We start from the raw sequence: 7903 nt of genomic DNA on the forward strand, positions 1-7903 counted from the left end.
CCCAGTGCCCAGGGTTTCTCCTGTAGATTGGACATGTGTGTATAGAAAAATGACAGACTCTCAGAAGGTATGCAGGCATTCAGCACAAACTACATTGTTTCTACAAGCAATTTAGGCAGAATAACCCACTTTTATCAATTATGGTAGTAGAAACTGACTCAAAATCAGTTCCCAGATACCAGTCAGAGGCCAACCTTAAGAGCAGATGGTTTTGAGGATAAGTAGTCTCAGACTTGCTATTGTTAACACTTTTCTGCACATATGGAAAAAATAAACGACACTCTGGGGTGAAAGATACTGAAAAGTTGTTGGAAACACTGGATTATAGAATGTAAGACTTTTGGATTAGAGGTAACAGAGGTGATGAGTTGAAAAGATAAGAGGTAACCAATTTTGGTCAGATAGTGGGAAGCTTAAAAATGAAATTATGCAGCCTGGCTAACACGGTAAAACCTTGTCTCTACTAGCCAGGCATGGTGGCGGGCGCCTGTAGTCCCAGCTACTCGGGAGGCTGAGGCAGGAGAATGGCATGAACCCAGGAGGCGGAGCTTGCAGTGAGCCGAGATCGCGCCACTGCACTCCAGCCTGGGCCACACAGTGAGACTCCGTCTCAAAAAAAAAAAAAAAATGAAATTATGGAAGCATTGAAGCCACTAGAAATTACAGGGTGAATGACTATGATATGGTGAAGGATAAGAGTAATGGAAGACAATATTTCATGAAACTCAAGAGACGAGAGTGGGAAGGATAGTCTACATGTATGTTAAAATCACCAAATATTAAGATAGAATAGGATTTCAGAGAATAACATTGAGTCAGGATTTTAAAAAATCATTGAGAAGTGAAGGAAAGTAACACTAGGGGTCACAGGATAGATGGCTGCATGTATTGTATGTCCAGTGTTAATCTGATGACTTGGATTTTTACTGAAAATCAGCAGAGTACGGTGATACAAAAAAGAACCCCTCGGGCAAAAAAACAAAAATGTGATAGCAATAAAAATTTTCTGTAAAGATATTTTATTCTTCTCATTTTCTAGTGATCTCATCTAAAGTTTATTGTATAACAACTCTCTTCCTAAGGCTGTGTTACATATTTTAAAGGAAGAAAAACTGATTGAAAGCAACAACGAGAATTAAGAAATACCCTACTCTATCTTTAGTCTTAAAGTTATAAAGTTTGCAAAATTAAAAAAAAACAGCCATTATTTATGAGGGCTTCAGAGAAAGGAGTGTCACAATTCTGGGTATTTTGATTACATGTACCTGCGGTATTATGATATTAAAATCAATAAGGAGATTCATTTATATATGTCATCAATTGAAATTAAATTAGTTTATTCCTAGATTCATACCTATACCCAGATCTGTCTTCTTAATCTCAGACTCACACATTCACCTGCATAATTTCCTCCTATCAAGAGCTCTTCCTGTAGACTTGCCCCTTTAAGGAAATGCAACGCCAACTTTGCAGGTGCTGAGTGCAAAAGCTTTATCATCCTTGGCTCTTCTCTTACACCTTTTGCAACCTTTCCTTGGGCAAATCCCATTGACTCTACCTTCAAACTATATCCAAAAATGCTGGAGTGAGCAGCAACATGCATGCATGTGTTGGATGAATGCTCTGGCTTGTGACCAAAATCTGTACACTATGAAGAGTTGATTTTAAATTTCAATCAAGAATTATACCTTTTTATGTGTCTACGAGCTTACTGCAGATAAAGTTTCCCCAGAAAACCTGGATACAAATCCAAAAAATGAAAATTGTTTGGAGGCTTCCAAGTGCTGCTAAGGCAGCCAGAGCCTGAGGAGCCAAGATTCCAGGGAGCAGACGACTCCATCCTGGTGAGCCCAGCATTTTGTGTCATGTTTTTCTTCTCTGTGCCTTTGCCCTACTTTGGCACATGGTGAATCTCAGGGGTAACTGAGAAGATAGAGGGTGGCAGAAAAGAGAGGAGAAGTCAATAAAGCTTGCAGCAATATTACAGAGATAAAGAGGTAAAAAAAAATTGAAGTTGCAGGTTATAAAGGCATTCAGGATTTGAGACAAGTTTCCTGAGAAACAACAGATGGAGGGAAATGAGGATGACGTTGCCTTTCTTACCTTCAAATCAGTTGGTGAATTTGTAAGCTGTGCACTATAAGAGGCAAATGAGAAAGCAGTATCCACTTCAAAACAGATTAGAGTTTAAGGTAGAATAATAGTACTTGTGACTTACACTGATAGCAAAAACATTCAGTTCCATTGAGGGAGAAGGAAAGGAAAATGTTTGAATTATCTTTTGATTAAATTTTTAATCTTGGAAAATGATCAGAGTTCACTTCTCTAAACATTAATCTCTATCCATAGTTACTTTAATTTTTACTCTTTTTTCATGACACTTCTATATCTATTTAATCACTTCAACTATTGATCTATATTAAATTTTTTTCTTGCTAATTTAAGATCTCCTAGAAATAAATGAAGTATCATAGTCAATGTTTTATCCACCAGGTATATGAGCAGCATTTTGTACATGGAAATTGCAAGAAGATTACCTAACAAGTGTGTTCTGAAATATTTACAAATAAAAATAGATGATAAATGTATTTTGTCATTATACATCACATGAAGGATGTTATATTGGCAAGAATAAAGAAATGCAGAACTATTATTTAAAGTTAAAATGGAACTACTGATAACATATTCCAAACATATACACATTTCTCTCCCTATTTTACAAAGTACAAATCAAATGGCCTGGGTAATAATCTACTGCATTTGTTTATAGAATAACAATCTTAGTTTGCCAAGTTGTAGAATGTCGTAAGGAATAATTACTGAGTAAAGCAAAAACAGAAAACTCTCATCAAAGCTCCAGAAATACTGACTCAAACTTTGTAAAACTCCTTTGTTTGTTCACATAAAATTCATTTTACTGTTATTTATCCGTTTACTTGAATTTGTGAGTCTAAAATAATGTACATTATTTAGATTTTTACAACTTTATATTATTAATAACTAAAGTTGAATACAAAATGATCTTGCTACCCAGGGCCCCCTTGGGCCTCTGCCTCCTGCACTCCAGTGCAGCACCCCTCTGCCAGCTCAGCTGTGGTTCAAGAGGCCCGAGGTGCCACTCGACCTGCCTCTCCAAGAGGTACCAGCCACAAATCTTGAAGGTGTCTACATGGTGTTAATTCTGCAGCTCCACAGCATGCCAGAGCTATGGAGGGATGGCAGCTTCTGCCTTTCAAAGGATGTATTGAACAGGCTGTGGGCCCAGGCAGACTCATTGTAGGGGTGGAGCCACCGCAGAGAGCCCCTGCCAGGGCAATGCTGAGTGGAGCTGCAGAACCTGGACCACCACCAAGAACTCAGAACTGTAGCATTACAAAGGTACAATGCTAATTTGGGAAAGCTGAGACATGAGCAAAGTTCAGGAAAACTGTGGAGGTGGGGCTGCCTCTGGCCTTCAGGGCCCAAATGCTTCACCAGTGTGTGGAGGATGCTGGATATGGAATCAAGAAAGATCACCCTCCAGCTTTAAGATTTAGTGTCTGCCTTCAAGTTTTGGACTTTCTTGGGACCTTGAACCTCTTTCTTTAGGCCCATTTCTCCCTTTTTGAATGGGAATATCTACTCTATGCTTATCCTGCTACTGTGTCTTGAAACTGGATAATTTGTTTTGATTTCACATATAGGACTCTGGAGTTTAGACCTTTGAGTTGATGCTGGAATGAATTAGAACTTTGGGGCTATGGGAATATAGATAAAAATAAATAAATACATTTGTATATGAGAAGGACATAAGTTTTCAAGGACCAAGGGCTGAACGCTATGGTTTGAATGACTGGCCCTTCCAAAACTCCTGTTGGAACTTAATCCCCAATGTAGCAGTATTGAGAGGTGAGACCTTTAAGAGGTGATTGTGTCATGAAGGCTCTGGCCTCATGAATACATCAATCCAATCATGGATTGATGGAATAATGGGTTAATGCACTAATGGAATATCATGGCTGTTTGACTGGTGACTTTATTCAAAATGGGAAGAGCCTGCAGTGAGCTGTGATCGTCCCACTGCACTCCAAGCTGGGAGACAGAACAAGGCCCTGTCTCAAAAAAAAAAAAAAAAAAAAAACTTAAGAAAAAGAAAAAATAGAAAGGGAAACCTGAGCTATCACACTCAGCCCCTTTCCATGTCCTATTCTATGCCATCTTTAGACTCTGAAGAGAGATCCCACCCGCAAGAAATCTGTCAGCAGATGTGGCCCTTCAATCTCGGACTATTCAACCTCCAGAACTGTAAAAAGTAAATTATTTCTCTTTACAAATTATGCAATTTTAAGTATTCTGTAACAAGTAACAGAAAATGGATTAAGAAAGTTGGTAAACATTTTCCTTAGGGATATATAGTAAATATTTTAAGATTTATGGTCTGTGTTCCAACAACTTTACTTTGCCATTGCAGTGTGAAAGCAACAATAGACAATACATATACTAATGAGTGGCCCTGTGTTCCTATAAAACTTTGAATTTGGCCCCCAACACATCACTTGACAACCTATGCTCATAGTTTAATTCAAGGGAATCTTTTTATTGTTATATATTTTTTTGTTTATATTTACATCTTAAGTATTACTACCTTACTTCAGATAAATTTCATGTAGCATTTATCACTTTGTTACTGTTAAGAGTGTTATTAAACAAAAGGGACTCAGTGCCCAATGCACCAAAAGCAAACACTATGCCACCAGGTTTTTTTGAGAAAAGAAACACTTTATGTTGAAAGTCGATTCACAAGGAGAAGGAGTCAAACTCAAATCTGTCTCCTTGGGCTGGCTTCGTGGCAGTATTTTTATTATAAAATGTTCAGCTGGTGGGTTCTGAGATGAGTGGGTCATTAGGGGAAGGAAAGGAGAAGCCTGGAAAGTCCTTGGGCATGTGCAGTTATTTCTTCATACCACCTCATGTGTTGCTTGTCCAAATTTGAGGAGAATTAATATGAAACGTGCAGTGGATATCAGGCTGTGACATCAGCAAGCTCATTCTGTGCAAACTCTTGTTGGCCATCTTTGTTCCAACCAATTTTCTTTTGATCTCACAAATAGAGGAATTTCTTTTTTTTTTTTTTTTTTGAGATGGAGTCTCGCTCTGTCGCCCAGGCTGGAGTGCAGTGGCATGATCTCCGCTCACTGCAACCTCCGCCTCCCAGGTTCAAGCTATTCTCCTGCCTCAGCCTCCCAAATAGCTGGGACTACAGGCACGCGCCACCATGCCCAGCTAATTTTTGTATTTTTTTTTAGTACAGACGAGGTTTCACCATGTTGGCCAAGATGGTCTCGATCTCATGACCTCGTGATCCGCCCACCTCAGCCTCCCAAAGTGCTGGAATTACAGGCGTGAGCCACCGCGCTCGGCCAAGCAGAGGAAGTTTTAACATTTCTGCAAGTTGTTCATTGTCTGCTGTCCTGCACACTCAAGAGTTTCTGCTAGTTACTGGTCTCTTACTCTTTGGGGCACAATTTCAGTGTCAGCTTTTCAGCAAGTTGTTTCTTTCTTATCTCCTACCCTACAAACCCCAAAATTTAGTCATTGGCTTCTTTAACTCTTTGAGATATGGTTCCAAGAATATCCTAACTGATCTGCCTAATTTATAGTCTGCATTTTACTGAGACTAAGATACATTTAAATATAAAGAGCTGATCAAGTCATCTCTCAGCATCTACCATAATATAAACTTAAAAAAAAAAATCTTACCCTAGTCATAATGTCCCCCTTTATCTGGTTTTTCTATCCCTTCTATACCTCTCCAACCCCTAACTGGCTTTAAATTTTACCATTTCCCTTTTCCTATCATGCCCCAATCATTAAAAATTGTTCTATTTTCTCTCAACATTACCATGTTCCTTTTAGATTCTGCACATTTATAAGCGAAGTTTTCTCTGCTTAAGACACTTTTTTCCTCTCCTTTTCACTTGGTTAAGACCTACTAAACTTTCACTTCTCCATTCACAATTGCTTCAAAGAGAATAAAATACCTAGGAATCCAACTTACAAGGGATGTGAAGCACCTCTTCAAGGAGAACTATAAACCACTGCTCAAGGAAATAAAAGAGGATACAAACAAATGGAAGAACATTCCTTGCTCATGGGTAGGAAGAATCAATATCGTGAAAATGGCCATACTGCCCAAGGTAATTTACAGATTCAATGCCATCCCCATCAAGCTACCAATGACTTTCTTCACAGAATTGGAAAAAACTACTTTAAAGTTCATATGGAACCAAAAGAGAGCCCGCATCGCCAAGTCAATCCTGAGCCAAAAGAACAAAGCTGGAGGCATCACACTACCTGACTTCAAACTATACTACAAGGCTACAGTAACCAAAACAGCATGGTACTGGTACCAAAATAGAAATATAGATCAATGGAACAGAACAGAGCCCTCAGAAATAACGCCGCTTACCTACAACTATCTGATCTTTGACAAACCTGAGAAAAACAAGCAATGGGGAAAGGATTCCCTATTTAATAAATGGTGCTGGGAAAACTGGCTAGCCATATGGAGAAAGCTGAAACTGGATCCCTTCCTTACACCTTATACAAAAATCAATTCAAGATGGATTAAAGATTTAAACGTTAGACCTAAAACCATAAAAACCCTAGAAGAAAACCTAGGCATTACCATTCAGGACATAGGCGTGGGCAAGGACTTCATGTCCAAAACACCAAAAGCAATGGCAACAAAAGACAAAATTGACAAATGGGATCTAATTAAACTAAAGAGCTTCTGCACAGCAAAAGAAACTACCATCAGAGTGAACAGGCAACCTACAAAATGGGAGAAAATTTTCGCAACCTACTCATCTGACAAAGGGCTAATATCCAGAATCTACAGTGAACTCAAACAAATTTACAAGAAAAAAACAAACAACCCCATCAAAAAGTGGGCGAAGGACATGAACAGGCACTTCTCAAAAGAAGACATTTATGCAGCCAAAAAACACATGAAAAAATGCTCATCATCACTGGCCATCAGAGAAATGCAAATCAAAACCACTATGAGATATCATCTCACACCAGTTAGAATGGCAATCATTCAAAAGTCAGGAAACAACAGGTGCTGGAGAGGATGTGGAGAAATAGGAACACTTTTACACTGTTGGTGGGACTGTAAACTAGTTCAACCATTGTGGAAGTCAGTGTGGCGATTCCTCAGGGATCTAGAACTAGAAATACCATTTGACCCAGCCATCCCATTACTGGGTATATACCCAAATGACTATAAATCATGCTGCTATAAAGACACATGCACACGTATGTTTATTGCGGCATTATTCACAATAGCAAAGACTTGGAACCAACCCAAATGTCCAACAATGATAGACTGGATTAAGAAAATGTGGCACATATACACCATGGAATACTATGCAGCCATAAAAAATGATGAGTTCATATCCTTTGTAGGGACATGGATGAAATTGGAAACCATCATTCTCAGTAAACTATCGCAAGAACAAAAAACCAAACACCGCATATTCTCACTCATAGGTGGGAATTGAACAATGAGATCACATGGACACAGGAAGGGGAATATCATACTCTGGGGACTGTGGTGGGGAGGGGGGAGGGGGGAGGGATAGCATTGGGAGATATACCCAATGCTAGATGACGAGTTAGTGGGTGCAGCGCACCAGCATGGCACATGTATACATATGTAACTAACCTGCACAATGTGCACATGTACCCTAAAACTTAAAGTATAACTAAAAAAAAAAAAAAAAGTTAAAAAAATAAAAAAATAAAAAAAATAAAAATAAATAAAAAAAAATAAATAAATAAAAAATAAATAAAATTAAAAAAAAAAAAAAAACTTTCACTTCTCAATTTAAAAGTTAGTTTCTTTTTTCTCACAAGGCCT

The sequence above is a fragment of the Pan troglodytes genome, chromosome 14 (genome assembly GCF_028858775.2).
Source record: "Pan troglodytes isolate AG18354 chromosome 14, NHGRI_mPanTro3-v2.0_pri, whole genome shotgun sequence".
NCBI classification, from domain to species: domain Eukaryota; kingdom Metazoa; phylum Chordata; class Mammalia; order Primates; family Hominidae; genus Pan; species Pan troglodytes.